General features: G+C 34.7%; 1 pseudogene; it reads left to right on the forward strand.

The window, feature by feature from the left end:
• Positions 1-2,918: 2,918 nt before the first annotated feature.
• On the forward strand, positions 2,919-5,521 carry LOC138148999 (zinc fingers and homeoboxes protein 1-like; annotated as a pseudogene).
• The last annotated feature ends 13,248 nt before the right edge of the window (positions 5,522-18,769 follow it).

Consider the following 18,769-nt stretch of genomic DNA (forward strand, 5'->3'; position numbering starts at 1 on the left):
TCATCCTGAGTGCCCTCATATAAAAAATAAACTAGTTGAATTTTGTAGCCTCTGGGGTGCCTTCCAGCTCTAAATTTCTAATACTTAGAGAGAAAGATTATGAAAGAAAGATACAGATGAATGAAATCTGAATAAAACATAAAAAAACATTTTGTTTCAATTTGTTGGAGTAAAGAGTTTCTATAGAGCAATGAAGAAAGGAAATCATTTTGCAAGATGCTGAGGAATGACCAGTGATGAACGTGAATACAGCTGTCTAAGAAAGGAAGAATAAAGATGGTGGAAGTATGAGGAGTGTTAACAAAAACTTGGGGTGGGGGGTGCTGTGGATACATATTAATAAAAGTTTATAGCTAGATACTAAGGAGGTAATTGAGGGTAAGAGGGTGACATGCATTAGAAACAGGGAAGGGTAGGAAAAGCAAAGAATTCCAGAAGAGGGATTAGACATGGCAATGTATTAAGACATATGTCAAAGGAAAGAATAAAGCAGAATACTACCATGGAAAGAGTAATAAATTTGGAAGACCTGGGTTCAGATCTTGATTTTATCTCTAAATTGCATAACCTTGGGCAAATTAGTCTCTCAGAACCTTATTTCCCTCTTCATTAAAATGCTATATTGGCATGGTCCAACTATGAGCACTGAATATTCTTCCAGCTATTTAAGTTGTTCTTTATTTCTTTGAGAAATACTTCACAATTAAAACTATAGAAGTTTTTGTATAACCCAACTGGATGTTCAGAGAAATATGAAGTATGTTTTGTCCACAAATTGAACATACTATCTTTCCCAGATCTCTTGCAACCCCAAAACTCCACTTTTCCAAATATCAGTATTTCTTTTGAAGTTACCATCAATCTTCCAGCCTCTTTGGTTTGCAACCTTAAAATTGTCTTCAAGTCCTCATTCTTCCTCATCCTGGATATCTGATCAGTTGTCAAATCTTGCCACTTCTACCTCCACCAAAAGTTCTCCCAATCTAATTCCTCCTTGCCCTCACTTATCTTCTACCTTAGATTAGACCCTGATCACCTCCTGTCTAGATTGTTGAAACAGTATCCTGATTGTTCTCACTATGTCTAGGCTTTCCCAACTTCAGTCCATCTTAAATACTAAAGACAATATAATATTCCTGAGTGGTAGATCTAGCTATGTGATTTCTCATCTGTCTATTTATCTACCTAACCTTGTTTTAGAAACTGCAGCATTTTTCATGCTGCTGTTCAGGAATTGCTCGGAATAAATTCATGATAAAATGCAGACAATATACTGTTGGCCTGGGCAAGCAATAGAATTGGTACAAGAATTTGGGAGAAGAAAATCTTCTTTCTTTGAGAAAACACAAGTAATTCCAAATGCATTTCTTTTGGGTTGTCTTGTATGTCTCTTTCGGTCAGACTCCAAGAACATGGAGAGAGAAAAATCCTTTGGAATGTGCAGATATGAAAAGCTTTCTGTATCTGCAACAAGTCTTTCATTTTCAGATTGCTTAACAAGATAAATTGGACACATTCTTATTGGGTAAGAATGGGAATCATTTTGCTTGAGCTGAAATCTCAGCCAGCCCCCATCAAAAGAGATCATTCAAATTATTACAGTTTCTGGTATATTCTAAGTTGAAGAATTTCAAATTTTATTTTCTTTTTGCTTGGATAAATGGGTTTATTTACTCACTATTTACTCTATGGAATGATTTTAGAGTAATTATCATTTATTGTGGAGTTAAACTGGTGAGTGTAATCTCCTTCCTATTAAATTATAGTGTCTAGAAAGTGACTTTTGTTTTGAACCTATCATGACACTGGATCAGTAATATTTAGAAGGAGGAGGGGTATAATTTTATTCTGTGATCTAAGAGACAGGGGTAAAGCATCTAGCCTTGCAGGTCTCCCATGGCTATTTGCTACCCCTTTACCAATCAGCTAGAATTATAACTGGGTTATGCAGTAAATAGTGCTGGAACTATTCTCAGGAAGTTGTTTTTTCAGTGGTTTCAATCATGTCCAGCTCTTCATAACAGCATTTGGCTTTTTCTGGCAAAAATATTGGAGTGGTTTGCTATTTCTTTCACCTACTTATTTTAACAGATGAGAAACTGAGGCAAACAGTCTTAAATAACTTGCCTAGGGTCACACTGCTATTAAAGTGAGCGGCTGCTGCCTGTGAGAGGAGAAGGAACCCAGGGGTTTGGAATACAGCCTCAGGAAAAGATAAGAACTGAGCAGCAAAGCAGGGGCACTGAGTGTGTTTCCTGGCTGCATCATCCCCAGGGGGAGGATGTACTTGTGGCTATGGTGGGTGGGATGAAGTACCTTGGACCTCCAAGGACCCCACCTTATTGGTTTTGTTGCCCAGTCCCCTCTCTGTACTTGGAAGAAGGGGCTGGAGCTGTGTGAGGGAAAGGACACTCCCCCCCTCGGCCCCTCCCTCCAAGAGAACTTTATTTGGACTTTTGTTTTGAATTGAGGTGATGTATCAGTAATGCCATATTCACAATGCCTATAGAGATTACAAATATGCTGATATAATTATCCATCACAAAATACGTCAGGTTTGCCATTTGGGGAAATAAACTAGAAAATTTATTAAGATACCAAAAGACTGAGTCCCAAAACCAGAAAGTGAAAGCCATCAGAGTAGTTATGATATTGGCACAGGTAGATAAAGTAGAAAGCACCCACATTTTCAAGCCTTTAAAACAGAACAGGCTACCTCAGGCAAAGGTCCTCCTCTCCCCACTCACAGCAACCACCCAGTGTCCTGGAAGAATGCTCCCAGCAGCTCCGGCCCCTGGCAGTGCTCAGCCGGAGTCCTAACTCAAAAAAAAAAAAAATGCAACTGCCACCAACTGCCAACCGCAGGACCGTTAGCTCGACTTTTTTTTTTTTTCTTGCTCTGCTATGTCAGCACGTCCATGGGGCATGGGAGATCTTTAAATCCCATAACCCTTACAACCTTTCATATAGATTCAGAGCTTCCCAATATAGTGTTAAATTCATCCTATATTTCTGTTGAATGCAATTTTCTTACCAAAAGATATGATGTACTTTCTAAGCATAATTTGAAATATCATCTTAAAGAAAAAAGTTTTAAGGGGCAGCCAGGTGTCTCAGTGAATAATACACCGGCCCCAGAGTCAGGATGACCTTGGATTGAATCTGGGCTCTGATACTTAGCACCACACCCAGAAATAACTGGCTATGTAACCTTGAACAAGTTACTTATCCCCAATTGCTTTAAAAAAAAAGAGTTTTAAGCTAACTATGGTGAAAAGAAATAATCAATCTTTGAGCAAACAATTAATGGTCTGACTTTTGAAGGCAGTTTTGTTAGAAAGGAGAATTAAGATCATGTAGAATCTATAGAAAAACTTATCAGGGATTTCTTTCAGCAAAACTCCTATAAGGAAAATGATGAAAAATAGAGAATAAATGAATTACAGTTTTCTATAACTCTGAAGACATTCCAGAAGAGAAAGAGAATGATACTAAATCAGGTCATGAAGAAGAAATAAAAAATCCAACTTCATCAGCATCCTGTGAATCAGAATTGAATACAGGTACTTCTATTGTAAAAATATATATATATATCCAAATACCACAAATAGAGTAGTTACCCTAGAAGTAGTTCTTCATGAACCCTGAGCTACCACAGGTGAAAACAGCAGCTGTATCATCTCCGTAGAATTCTAAATTGATTCCTAAAGTTTTCATCCCTCTTAAGAGCACTTCCACCTATAATGATGCTTTGAATAACAATCCCCTTTTGCTCAGAACCTACAATAAATTCCCTTTTCAAACAATGTCAGAAATGACAATTCTATCTGCTCAAGAAAGAAATACAGAGGAATAGATCAAGATATGGTTTTTCAGCTCAATGCCTGAAACACTGAGTTAGTTGGACTCCAGAAAAAGTAGAGGTGGTAAGGAGAAAACAATTCAATACATACTCTACCACAAAAAATAACAGTGATTCCTACACCCACATCAGCAGCTAGTAATGGTTTACCTTCCATTTTACAGGCATGCCAAATAGTTGGCCAGCTATGTCTGATCTTTATACAAGTATCTGGAATTAAACAATTGCCATTAATTAACACCTACAACTTTGACAGTCACTAGAATTTCAAACCAAACTCATATGCTGAAAAGTCAGGTGCACAGTGCTCTGTCTTTTGCAGAAACAAAGCCAGTAGCTGCAACTCCAGCCCCAGCCCCAGCCCCAGCTTCAACTCCTCAGTTAATCAATCATGAAACTGTATTGGTGAATCCTGATTCACTTGGTATTCAGGCAAAAAAAGATAAAAGAACAGCTGGTAGAATTAAAAGTTAGCTCCCTTAAAAATCAGTGTCCTCCTGACTCAGGAAATCAGACTTATGAACATAATGCACCTGACTAAGGGCAAGATCAAAAAGTGGTTTAGTGACACAAGGTATAACCAGATAAGTTTCAAAAGTAATAAGTATATCCATTCCAACAGTGAAGCCTATACTCCTTCCTTATAAACTTCCTTATAAGCAAAAATTCAGAATCCCCAACAGTTGTTGCTCCGCAGCCTAAACAACCAAAGAATTCTTTCCCTGATTTACTCTGCAAAAATTTATGGAGAAAACTTCAGAACAGCTGTGCATCCTCCAAGCAGGTTTACTGAATAACCTTGAACTTACTGATGAAGAATTGCGCAGGTTACAAGCACAAACCAAACTTACCAGGAGAGAAAGTGATGCCTGGTTTACAAAGATAAAGATAAAGAAATCCAAGGCTTCAAAGGAACAGCAAACAGAAATAGATTGAAAGCAATGCAAGAAGTTCCAAAGAAGTTGGAGGAGCTTCTCTTCAAGATAAATCTGCAACAACTAAGTCGGTGACCACCGCAAAGTATACAAAAAATCACCAGAGTTGTCACACATACTTAAAAGTGCATTTTTTTCTAACACAGTGGCCATCACCAGAAGACCATGACAAGTTGTCTGTGGGTTCGCTAGAATGATATTGTTAGTTGATTTGGAGATACACAATATGTTTGGGAAAATGGGGATTTAAAATGGTATTATTACTCTAAGATTTCCAATTCAAATAGTATAATGGACAGGGCTCCTTTAGGAGAAGAAGGAGAAGACCAAAGAGAAGAGGAAAAAGAAGATCTCATGAGAAGCTGAAGGATAAACAACTGGATCCAAGGACCATCACTCATAAAATTTAAAACTGAAAGTACAATTCTTAAAGGTAATTACATGAAGCACAAATTTCTTAAGGAAGAAGAACTTGATGAACTTGTTACCAAATCACATTTGGGTTATGAGCAGATCAGAGTGATTTGCAAAAAGAAAAAGAATATCTGAGTTAAGAATAGGGCTCTTTGAGAAGAATGAAGATAATGATGAGATAATAGATGATCAGGAAGAGGGTAAAGAAGAAATATATGACAGTGGTACCTGGGAACTCCCACAGCATGTTAAGCAGAAACTCTCTAAGATGATTAAAATTCTCACGATTTTCCTTTACAGTTACCTATAGCAATGAAGAAGACTTAATTTTTGAAATCAAGATATCTGATTTAATGGGTCTAAGTTTTTATGAAACTGAGGATATTTTTGGACATACATACATTCTTGCAATGTAGGTTTGAACACTTGAAAGCAATGGAACTTGCTGTTATACCAAAGTTAAACTACTTCAGTTGGAAGAAGTTCTATACTGTAAGTAGGACATTGATTAAAAAACAAGTTGTAAAAATTCAGATTTTAATAAAGATCGTTTTTATTATGATACAAGATAGAAACATTCTGTTTCTTAGGCTTTTTTGAGGGAATTAAGTGACCACTAGATTTTGTCCTCATAATTTTTTCCAGTATAATGTATGTTCAAATAAAATGGGCTTTATTGCCTGTGTTCTTTGATATATGATTAAGATCATAGCTTTGAATGACCAACATTTTACTGTGAAAAAATTCTTAGAAACAGAAGAAAAAACTGATTAATTTTTTTATCTTATCAGACCCTGGACTAATGTTCAAAGTTCTGCATGTGCTTGTGCAAATTAAACATAAATTAAAATGCAGCATATTTATAAATTTTGCTACTCTAAGTCACAAAGCCTATGAAATTGTTTTTTTTTATTTGAAGACATTATTGGATGTTACTATTAATATCTGTAATACTTCTGTTTATACTTTATTAAAAGTTTGATTTTTTTTCATTAAACAACAAAAAAAGAATTATTCATATGCAAAGTATATGACTATAACAAGTAGAATAAAGCAACCTTAAGTTTCATTAATACAAGTGTAGTACCCTCCACATAAGTCCAATTAACTCTGATTATTCATAATGGCATCGAGATAATTCTAGGTTCTCAGGGATTACTCTTCCTAAATCACAAGACTGATCAGTTTTTTCTTGGCTCAAGAAAATTCTGTGGCTTTCCATTGCCAATAGGGTCAAGTACAAACTTCATATACTCCTTTTTTTAACATTTAAAGTTTGGTTTCTGCCTACCTTTCCAGATTAATTTCATAATACTCTTCTTCACACATTCTTTCAGTTAAACAACCCTCTTTTTGTTTCTTCAGCTCAGTAGTTCATCTCTCACTAATTTTCTTCTGCTTCTTTAAATCTGGGCTTCCTTGAAATTTTTTCTCAGGTACCACTTCATATAGGGAGCCTTTTTGTAATCTCTCTAGTTTTTAGTGCTCTGTGTTTTCCCTTACCCTTAAATTATATGTTCTTATCATGCAAATGCCCAATTAATTTCATAGAGCATAAGCTCCTTGATAATAGAAATAATTTGTTTCTTTTCTTTGTAATCCCCGCACAACGAAAGGTAATATGGCATAATAGAGAGCTGATCTGCAAACAAGAATTACCTAGAACCAAGCCTACCAATGATACATATTAATTGTGTGACCCTGGGCAAGTCATTGAACCTCTCTAGGTGTTTTAGGCAACTTTTTAGGCCTCTAAGTTTCACAAAAATTTGTTGTGGGTATTTGTTTTTGTTCAGTCATGTCTGACCCTCCATGACCCCATTTGGGATTTTTTTGGCTCAAAGATACTGAAATGGTTTGCCATTTCCTTCTCCATCTCATTTTGCAGATGAGGAAAGTAAGCAAATAGGGTTAAGTGACTTTCCCAGGATCGCACAGCTAAAATGTCTGAGAATGAATTGAACTCAGGTCTTCCTGTCTCCAGGCCTAGTGCTCTATCCACTGTACCATCTAACTGCCCTACATTCCCAACCCCCATAGTAAAGGTGCACATTTTTAAAGGTAAAATTATTTCTCTTTTAAAAGATTCCTTCGTACCAATGAAACAGAAGTCCAATCTGTATCTATACCTGCAATTCCTAGCAAAGGGCTTGGGACAGAGCAGGTACTTAATAAATTTTCTATAAATTAAAATGAAATTTTCGAAATTAGAAAGACTTTGAATATGCCTCAGTGATAGAATCTGTTCCTTGCCCAGGATTACCCTAAGTAAAGAAAGATTAATTATTAGTATGTAGGTGACTAAGTGATGAATTTTTTTACTGTGGCAAAATATCATCATGAATAAGAGAATTCAGAACTGGTAAAGAGCTTAAAAATCATCTAATCCAATCACCTTTTTCCTAGGGGCACAAATTATACTACAGAGCCCAAGTTTCAACTCATCAATCAGTGAGGTACCCAAGTTTTCACTGATGCTATTATCTTTATTTTTTATTTTTTTGCCTTTTGTAGGGCAATTGGGGTTAAGTAACTTGTCCAAGGTTACACGGCTAGATTTTTTTCTGTGGGTGTTAAGTGTCTGAGTCCAGAACCTAACTCAGGTCCTCCTGACTCCGGGGCTGGCACTTTACTCACTTTGCCACCTAGCTGCCCCTGATGCTATTATCGTTTGTCCTTTTTTCTAATGGTGACTTACTTTTCTGAGATTTGTTTTCTCTCTCTCTGACCCATGGGAAACATTCTCCCATTCCTTCTATTCCCTGTGGAAGAGAAAGACTCCCTACTTTAAAAATAACTGAAACAACACCATAATTCCTACTCAACTATCTCTTTTGAACGCAGAAGAATTTTTCTGAAGCAATAAGAAGAAATTATGAAAATTGTCGTAGGCTATCAACCTGTGGCCATAAATTAGAGGTACTAAGAGGAAGATTGCATTTTTCTAATCCTCTAGACACTTTTGGAAACAACACTCCTTTAGAAAGAGGAGAATGAGGTAGCAAGGGTCAAGTATAGGATATACATACATATAGATTAGATAGATAGATAGATAGATAGATAGATAGATAGATAGATAGATAGATAGATAGATAGATAGATAGAGATATTTCTATTATAATTAGTAATACTTCTCAAAGAAACCATATCAAGGAAGAAGATAAAATAATAACAACCAGGAACATGAGCTGGCTTGATAAGTAGCACCGATACTAAACTTTTCTGTCAGTAAAGACAAAAAGGGAAAAATACTATGTTGTCTAGAAATTTTTGGTTTTCCTGTTGACAGGAATAAGTATACATATCCATCTGCAGAGACAATATTTTTGTCCCTAGACTAAAGTCAGGGATGAATTTATTATACAGGTTTTTGTACAAAGGACATTAAATTGTAGTAAACAATATCTTTTCAATGATTCTACAAAATATAGGCAGGCTGCTTATTGAATCTGCTCTCTATATAAGCAAAGGACATAGCATTAAATCATAATTCAGTGAAGGGTTCCATGTACTGGAATGAGATAACATGGACCAGATACTTTGTTTGCTGGTGATCTGACAATATGGAGAAAAAATTTGGAAAACAGAGATTGATGAAAAATCAACATATTACTATGTTGTGTGTGTGTGTGTGTGTGTGTGTATAGCCACAAAATTGGGTATGTCAAAGAAGTTATTCATAGTATCTATATAACAGGTAGGTTCATAAACAAATATTCTGATGTGTCCATGGGAAGGTAATCTGGTATTGTGTAAAATCAATGTCAAATGCATTGGGTAAAAGATGTGGAAAGGGCAAAGATGTCATTATGTTAACTATGTTTAAGACCTCTTGTTCATTCAGAGAGTTACCTCCCTACAGACATTTTTGACCCACAAAAAATAGCCCTAGATATCCTTTTACTGTCAATGTCTCTCCCTCTTTTTCTTTTAAATTTAATTGATTAATTATCTTTTGATACTGTAAACATTATCAGGTTACTACCACTTTGTAGGTATACTCTTGTATACATATATGTATACATACACACTTATGTATATATTTTTTAGCATTGTAAATTCAGCAACTTTCCTGAATAGCTTGCTTTATCATAGGTTTTCTAGGGATTAATGATTCTTTTATTGATCATAGTTGTAGAACCTTCAAGGATTCCCTTTGTTTTTATAATATTGTTTTTAGTATATAAATTATTTGTTTTGTTCTAAGCATTTCACTCTTCATCAGTTTTTAAAATTCCTCAAAATTGTTCACTTCTTTTATAATACTGATGTTACACTACAGCTTTCTTTTCTGGTTGGAGTTATGTCATTCTACATAAGTACGCAATGTTCTAAACCCTCTATTCCATCATTTCTTACAAAACGAGAGTACTCTATCAATTGATTTAAAACAACTTATTTAGCCATTTTTCAATTTTTGGACATATCATTATTTCCAGTGTTTGTGTGTGTGTGTGTGTGTGTGTGTGTGTGTGTGTGAACATAAAATGCCTTTTCCTCTTTCTTTTATTTCTTTGGTGAACAAGTTTTGCAGCAATATCTCTTGGTCATAAAGATGTAATAATGGTAAATATGTACTATTTAAAAATGGGTGTGTTTGTAATTCTGAATGTCATTTAAAATTATTTGAATCTATTCACTACAGATCCATCAACAATGCATCAAGCATTGAACTTTTCTTTCCTATAGCCCTTTCAAAATTTGTAATTTCCCTTTTTGTCATTTTTTGCCCATCTTATAGGTATGAGATGGGATCTCAAATTAGCTTTAATTTGCATTTATCTAATTAGTAAGGATTTGAAGCAGTTATGTTTTTATTTTTCTATTGATATCCTTATTAGAGAAATGTACTACAAACATTTGTTTTCCCAGTTAATTGTTACACTTTTAAATTTAGCTTTATTAGATATATTTAAAGGGGGCACTTAAATGTTGCATATCAAATGATATTACAAAGCAATCCCTTTAAAATAGTACTGGTTAAAAAACATTTATCACTGCAACAGATCATATATACAAAATATTAGAAGCAAATATATCTAACCAACTAACATTCAAAAACAAAAGAACAGTTACAGACAAAATGACTCACTATTTGACAGAAATTGCTTGGACCATGGATGAAATTAGATTTAAACAAATACTTTGTACCTTATACTAAGAAAAGCTATAAATGATTATGTGATCTAGATATAAAAGATCATATCAGAAGTAAATTAAATTAAAGAATCATGGAAAAAAATGCCTAACATATCTATGTGAAGGAAAAAGCTCATGACCAAGTAAAACATGAAGATCATAGAAGCATTGAATTTAACAAAATGTCTCCCTACAAGTTGTCTTTTTTTGTTTTTACATCATGTCTTTCCCCATCTATATAAAATTATTTTGAAAGATGTAGAAAAAAATAAGGGTGATTGAGTGGCTTTCTGATTACATACATCAGGTGGAGCACAAAACAGAGAGGTACATCCCTCCCAATATATTTTCGTTATAATGGACAATATATACCACAAAGTATAGGTAAAGGAGGACTACTCTGCTGACTGTGAGGTCCTCCAGGTGTTCCTTGCCTGCAGATAGCATAGATCAAATCCCAAGATGTGATAATGATACTACATTAAAATAAAAATAATGAGAAGAATATAAGTGCAATGGACTTGAAAAGAAAATTACCTTAGAAAAAAACATAAACACTAAAACATGTGGGGAAAGATTTGTTTTTTCTTTAATACAATAGAAAGCATTTATTTCAAATCCCAAAGGGTAACTATGTAGTTATTGATAGAGAAGTCTTAAAACTTTCTGTCTGAGAAAAGGGTTTCAACAAGAGTATCAGCTCTTATTGTACTATTCACTATTACAGTAGAAATGTAAGTTATTTCTGTGAGGTAATAAAAGGAAATTAAAGGAATAAATATTTAAAGGATGTTAAAATGACTGTGTATAAGATGGTATATTCAAAAAACAATGAAAACAAACAAAACCATTTGATGTGATGTGCTATTTTACCAAAATGTTGTTCTGTAGTTTTAATAATGTTGGACTCTTTGTGACCATTATGAGTTTTCTTGGCAAAGATACTGGACTAGTTTTCCATTTCTTTCTCCAGCTCATTTTACAGATGAGGGAACGAAGGCAAAGAGGTTTAAATGACTTGTCCAGGGTCGTATAGTTAGTAAGACTCTGAGGCCATATTTGAAGTCAGGAAGATGTCTTCCTGACTCCAGACCTGGCAGTCTATCCACTGTGCCACCTAGCCACCATATTTTATCAAAATAGTAGCTTACAACATAAGTTTATTAAAACTTAAAAATTTATATATCCATAATAAAATTAAAATAAGTAAATCACATATAAATAGAATATTCAAAATACCTCGAAGGCAAGTGGTAAAAAAAAAAAACTTGTGTGATTAGCAGTGGTTTTAGAGGTGCAGGGATGGATACTAGCTTAATTGTGGAGAGGAATGAGATAAAGGACAGGATCAATTATGTTTCCACATATAGAAATAGTGAAGTTGGAAGTGGGGAAACATTAGAGGGAAATAATAAAAATAATTTAGGATTTGAGTTGGAAGTGCTAGTGGAACATTTAGGAAGGAATATACTGTAGTTAAATGGAAATGTTCTTGTGGGGTTAATAAAGGTCAGGGTTGCAGACATAGATCTATTTACTGGTGGTAGTTGGAGACATAGGACTACATAGAAGTGTGAGATGGAGAGAATATAATTTTTGTTGTTGTTGTAAATACAGATACTATTTGAACCTTGTTTTTGTATTCTCTATTTCTTGGAAAATTCTTTGCAAGTAGCGGGTTATTCATAAATTCTTATTACTTGGTAATTTTAAAATGCTTATTGAACTGAATTCAGTGATAATATCCAATGGAATGTAGAGATCCAAGAATAGAACCTTCAGGAACAGCAATATTAAAGTGTCATCTAGAGAAAGAGGAGACAGTGAAAAAGATAAGGATGGTGGACACTGTGGTAGTATCATAAGCAGGAGAGTATTATGCCTCTGAAACCAAGTGGCAAAAGTGTATCCAATAATCAGAATTGGTCAACAGTGTTAAAAATTTTAGAAATGAAGTAGGAGGGGGATTTTTTTTAAGATTGTTTGTTATTTTTAAATATTTGGAGAATACATTGCATAACTGAAGATGTTACACAAACCTGATGGAACAAAATCAAGGAGAGAACATAGAATGAGGAGCTGGAACAATTTAGACATTAAAAAAAAAAAAAAAGATTAGGAGGGGTGGAGCCAAGATGGCAGAATAGAAGCACGACCTTCCCCCAGCTCCTGCTTCCACCCTCCCCAATCCATGTGAAAAGGGGACTCTAAACAAATTTTGGAGCTGCAGAACCCACAAAATGACACAGAGAAGCTAACCTCTTGCTGAGGACAGCCGGGCAGGCCGGCAGGAATCCATAACAGCACTCAGGGAGCCGAGCCTAGCACCAAGCCGAGGCTTTAGCCCCAGGGCGGGCCTGACCAGCCTTGCAGCCAGAGGGACTCCAGATCACCAGCAGCTATGGGAGTTTCCAGATTTATCAACACATAGACACAAAGAACAAAGTGAGAGGTCAGTACAGCCTGGACTTTGGGACCAGTAAGTCAGAGTGCGTGGCTTTTACCCCCAGGGCAAAAAGCCTCTGAGAGGCTGGCACAGCCAGCCAGCTCCAAGTGGCAGCTTCAGCTCCTGGCCTGCAGAATGTAGGGGGACCAAGCACCAGTCTGAGAGGTAATCGCTCTTGCTTTAACCTACTTGGATCTGGATTGCAATCTAGGGTAGAGGTTCTGGGGTGTGTGTCCAGCTTGTCAGAGCATGTGGAGACCTCAGAGAGGGCACCCATCTAATACCTCTGGCAGCTGAGAAAAGCCCAGCTTTTGGGACGAAAACTGCCCTGTCTGGTGGCAGAGTCCTACTGTGGCAAAAAGCCCATAAGTCAAGTAAGTGAGTGACAAAATGATCAGGCAAAGGAAACAAAGCAAACAGAAGATTCCAACAATACACTCCTATTTTGGGGACCAAAAGGAGCAAAGCATGGAACAGGAGGAAAACAGTGAAATCAGAACTCCTGTACCAAAAGCTTCAAAGGAAAATACAAGCTGGTTACAGGCCATAGAGGACCTTAATAAAGATTTTGAAAACCAAATAAGAGAAGTGGAGGAAAAATTGGGAAGAGAAATGAGAACAATGCAAGAAAATTATGAATTGAAAGTCAACAACCTGACTGAGGAAAATAATACCTGATAAAACAGACTGACTCAAATGGCAAAGGAGGCCCAAAAAGGCAATGAGGAGAAGAATGCCTTAAAAAGCCAAATATGCCTGATGGAAAAAGAATCTCAAAAACTCAATGAGGAGAATCATTCCTTCAGAATTAGATTGGAGCAAATGGAAGCTAATGACTTTATGAGAAATCAAGATTAAACAGATCCAAACAAATGAAAGAATAGAAGGCAAGCTGAAATATCTCATTGGAAAAACCACTGACCTGGAAAATAGATCCAGGAGAGAGAAATTAAAAATTATTGGACTACTTGAAAACCATGACCAAAGTAAGAACCTAGAAATTGTCCTCCAGGAAGTTTTCAAATAAAACTGCCCTGATGTTTTAGTACCAGAGGGCAAAATAGAGGTTGAAAGAATCCACTGATCACCTACTGAAAAAGATCCCCCAAAAAAAACACCTAGGAATATTATAGCCAGGTTCCGGAATTCCCAGATTAAGGAGAGAATATTACAAGCAGCTAGGGAGAAACAATTTGAATATTGTGGAAACACAATCAGGATAACCCAGGATCTGGCAGCTTCTACACTGAGGGATCGAAGGGCTTGGAATATAATATTTCAAAGGGCAAAGGAGATGGGATTAAAACCAAGAGTCACCTACCCAGCAAAAGTGAGTATCATATTTGAGGGGAAAATATGGTCATTCAGTGGAATAGAGGACTTTCAAGAATTCTTGCTATAAAAACCAGAGTTGAATAGAAAATCTGATATTCAGATACAAGAAGTTATAGAAGTATGTGAAGGTACACAGGGAAAAGGAATCATAAGGAACTTATCAAAGTTGAACTATTAACATTTCTACATGGAAAAACAATAATTGTAACTTAAGAAATTTTTCTCAGTAGTTGAAGGGATTAGAAATATATATATATATTTGTCTATATATGAGGGTATATGGGCATATGGATACATATGTGAATGTGTGTATATATGTTTACAGGTATACATAGAGGGCACAGGTCCAATTTAACAGGAAGGAATGATACTTAAAAGGTGAAATTAAGAGGTGAGAGGAATATAATGAGAGGAGATGGGGAGAGACAGATTGGGGTAAACTATCTTATACAGAAGAGGCAAGGGGAAATGGTGACAATGGAGGGGAAGAATAGGAAGGCAAAAGGGAATGGGTCAACCTTATTCCCATTGAATTTGGCTTGAGGAGGGAGTGAAATACACATTAAATAGGGTATCTCATCCTCCAGGAGAATAGGGGGTGAAAGGGATGTGAGGGGGGATGATAGAAGGGAGGGTAGGCTGTGGGGGAGGGAGGTTGGAAGCACTCGCTTTTGAAAATAGATGGGATCAAAGTGGAGAGTAGAGTGGGTGGGAAGTGGGATGGCAGGGAGGGAAGTGTAATCAGTCTTTTACAATATATCTACTATATTATTGTTTTGCGTTAGCCACACATGTGCAACCTATACTGAACTGCATATCTTCCCAGTAGGGGTGGGTGACGGGGAAGAAGGGGAATGAATCTGGAATTGAAAGTTTTGAAAACAAAATTCAAATATGTGTGTGTGTGTGTGTATATATATATATATATATATATATATATATACACACACACATATATATTTATATGTATATATGTATGTATTTATGTGTATATGTATATATATATGTATATGTGTGTGTATATATATACTACTATTAATACCATTTTACATGTAATTGGGAAATGGGATGTGCAGGCACTGAGGCATAGAGATCCACTGGAAAAGTGGAAAGGGATATGGGGGAAAATGTGGGAGAGAGAAGATTGGAGGAGGGGATATCCTGTGGGACAGCCATTTGGGGGCAGTGGGTGGGGGAGAAATGGGGAGAAAATTTGTAACTAAAAATCTGGCAGAAATGGATGATGTAAATCAGAAGTTAATAAAGCATTAAAAATAAAAAAAAGATTAGTAATAAAGGTCAGGGAAGAGAACATATGCTACCTTAAAGAATTGGCTTCAAAGAAGTCTTTGTAGGAATCAGAATCATAACAAGGTTTCAATATAGAGAGAAAGGAGTTAGATCAAAAGGGAGTGGTTTTAATATATTTTATTTATTTTGTTAAATATTCCCTAATTACATATAATAATTTTAATATTCAATTTTGAAATATTTATTTCCAAATTTTTTCCTCCCTTTTGCCCTTTTCCCCTTTTTGAAAGGAAAGCCATTTGATATTAATTATACAAGTGAAGTCATGCAAAATGTATTTCCATATAAGCCATATTGCAAAAGAAAATACAAAACAAAACAAACAAAAAAAGAAAACTAAAGAAAGTTTAACAAGTATGACAATATATACTAAGAGTTCTCTCTCTGGCAATAATTAGTATTTTTTTATTATGTGTCTTTTGGAATTGTCTTACATCATTGTCTTGATTAGAGTACCTAAATATTTCATAGTTGATAGTCTTAACAATATTGCTGTTACTGTATACAAAGTTCTCCTGGTCCTGCTTACTCAGTTCCCATGAATTCATGTATGTCTTACCAGGTCTTTCTGAAATGATTCTTCTATTCATTTCTTATACCACAACAGTCTGCCATTACATTCACATACCATGACTTGTTCAGCCATTCTCCAATTAATAGGTGTTCTTTCAATTTCCAGTTCTTTCCCACCACAAAAAGAGCTACTATGTGTGTGTGTGTGTGTGTGTGTGTGTATTTTGTACAAAGAGATCCTTTTCCCTTTTCTTTGATTTCATTGGGATACAGATCTAGTAGTGGTATTGCTAGGTCAAATTGTATGTGGAGTTTTATATTCCTTTGGGCTTTGTTACAAATTCTTCTCCAGAATGGTTAAACTAGTTCACTATTCCACCAATAGTACATTAGTGCCCCAATTTTTCCACATCCCCTCCAGCATTTGTTATTTTCCTTTTCTGTCAAAGTTAGTGAATCTGATAGATATGAAGCAGTACATCATCAGTTGACTTAATTTGTATTTCTCTAATCAGTAGTGCTTTAAAGTATTTTAAAATGTAACTATTGATAATTTTGATTTCCTCATCTGAAAACTGCCTATTCATATTTTTTTTGACAATTTAGCAATTAGGGAATGGCTCTTATTTTTATAAAGTTTGTTCATTTTTCTATGTATTTGAGAGATGAAATCTGTATCAGAAAAACTTTATGTAATTTCTTCCAATTTTTTCTTTTCTTTATAATTTTGCCTGCATTAGTTTTGTTTGTGAAGAAGCTTTTTAATTTTATGTAATGAAAATTATCCCTTTTATTTCCTATGATCATTTCTACCTCTCGTTTGGTCATACATTCTTCCCTTATCCATAGATCTGATAGATACATTTTTTCACATCTTCTTAATTTGCTTATATCACCCTTTATGTCTAAATCATTTATCGATTTTGAACTTATTCTGGTAAATAGTATGAGATGTTGTATAACTATCTTCTTCCAAACTTTCCAGTTTTCTGGTATTTTTTTTTCAAATAGTAAGATTTTACCTCCAAATTTGGATCTTTGTGTTTATAAAATACTAGTATCACTATGGTCACTGACTATGGTATATTGTATACCTAATCTATTGCACTCATCCATTACTCTATTTCTTAGACAGTATCACATTGTTTTCATGCTTACCACTTTGTAATAGATTCTGAAATCTGGTACTGCTAGATTGTCTTTCTTCACCATTTTGTATTGATTTCTTCAATATTCTTGACCTTTTGTTTCATCAGATAAAATTTATTTCTTCCATCTCAATAAAATAATTCATTGGTAGATTTACTGATATATCACAAAATTAGTAAATCAGCTTAGAAAGAATTGTAATTTGTGTTGTATTGGATTAGCCAATCCATCAACAAATATTTTTCAAATTTTCTTAGATCAGTCTTTATTTGTGTGAAAGTGTTTTGTAATTATGTTCCTATAACCCATGGATTTGTCTTGGCAAGCAGACTCCCAATTATTTTATATTGTTTGCAGTTATTTTAAGTGGAATTTCTCTCTCTATCTCTTCCTGCAGGGTTTACTGGTAATATAAAGAAATACTGATGAATCATGTAAGTTTATCTCGTATTCTGCAATTTTGTTAATCTTTTTAATTGTTTAAACATTTTTAGTGGATTCTTTATACTTCTCAAAGAATACAAACATATCATCTGGAGAGAGTGATAATTTCATTTTCTTGTTACATAATTGTATTCTTTTAACTTATTTTTCTTGTCTTATTCTTATAGTTAGTATTTCTAACACAATATTGAATAAGAATGGTGATAATGGACAATGTTGCTTCATCCCTAATCTTATCAGGAAAGGTTCAAGTTTATGCCCATTACAGATATGCTTTCTCTTGGTTTTAGATAAATATTATTTATAGTTTTAAAAAAGCATCCACTAAGTCCTATGTTCTCTCATATTTTCTTTTTTAGGGAGCTTCAAATTCTATTTCTAAAAGAGAGTTGTTAAAGCCCTCTGTTTCCTTCTCTGTTAAGCTGGGCAGTTTGTACTTTTTTTTTTTTTAAGCAATCGGGGTTAAGTAACTTGCTCAAGATTACACGGCCAGTTATTTCTGGGTGTGGTGCTGAGTGTCTGAGCCCGGGATTCGATCTCCAGGTCGTCCCAACACTGGAGCCGGTACTCTTACTCGCTGAGCCACCTGGCCGCCCCTAGTTTGTACTTTTTTTTTTTTTGTAAATATTCATCCATTTCACTTAGATTGTCAGTTTTACTGGCATATAACAGAACAAAATAATTTCCATTAATTAATATACTTTCATCTGTATTTGTAGTTTATTCAAGCTTTTTAAATTTTTGATACTGGTAATTTAGGTTTATTACTTCATTAATTCAAATTAATCAATGGTTTCTCTATGTAATTGATTTTTTTTTCAGAGAACTGGTTCATAGTATTATTTCTTAGTTAAAATTTTATCACTTTCAATTTTATCAAATATATATAATTTTCAGGATTTCCAATTTGGCATTTTAATTGGGAAAAATTCTCAGTTTGTTCTTTTTGTAGCATTTTTTTTAGTTACATGCCCAATTCATTGATTTGATCTTTTGCAGATATAGATTTTCCTGAAACTTCAAAGCTGACTGCATCCCACAAAATCTGGAATGTTGTTTAATTGCTGTCCTTCCCATTAATGGAATTATAGATTATTTCTATTACTTGTTCTTTGACTCACTCATTTTTTAAAAGTAATTTCTTATTAATTTTTAATCTATGCTTCTAGGAGCCTTTCCTGAATTTAATTCTTATTTAATTATTGCCTGAAAAGATTCATT

Source organism: Petaurus breviceps, unplaced genomic scaffold (genome assembly GCF_028583685.1).
Source record: "Petaurus breviceps papuanus isolate PSGF00001 unplaced genomic scaffold, PetGlider_PUasm1.0 90845, whole genome shotgun sequence".
Taxonomy (NCBI): domain Eukaryota; kingdom Metazoa; phylum Chordata; class Mammalia; order Diprotodontia; family Petauridae; genus Petaurus; species Petaurus breviceps.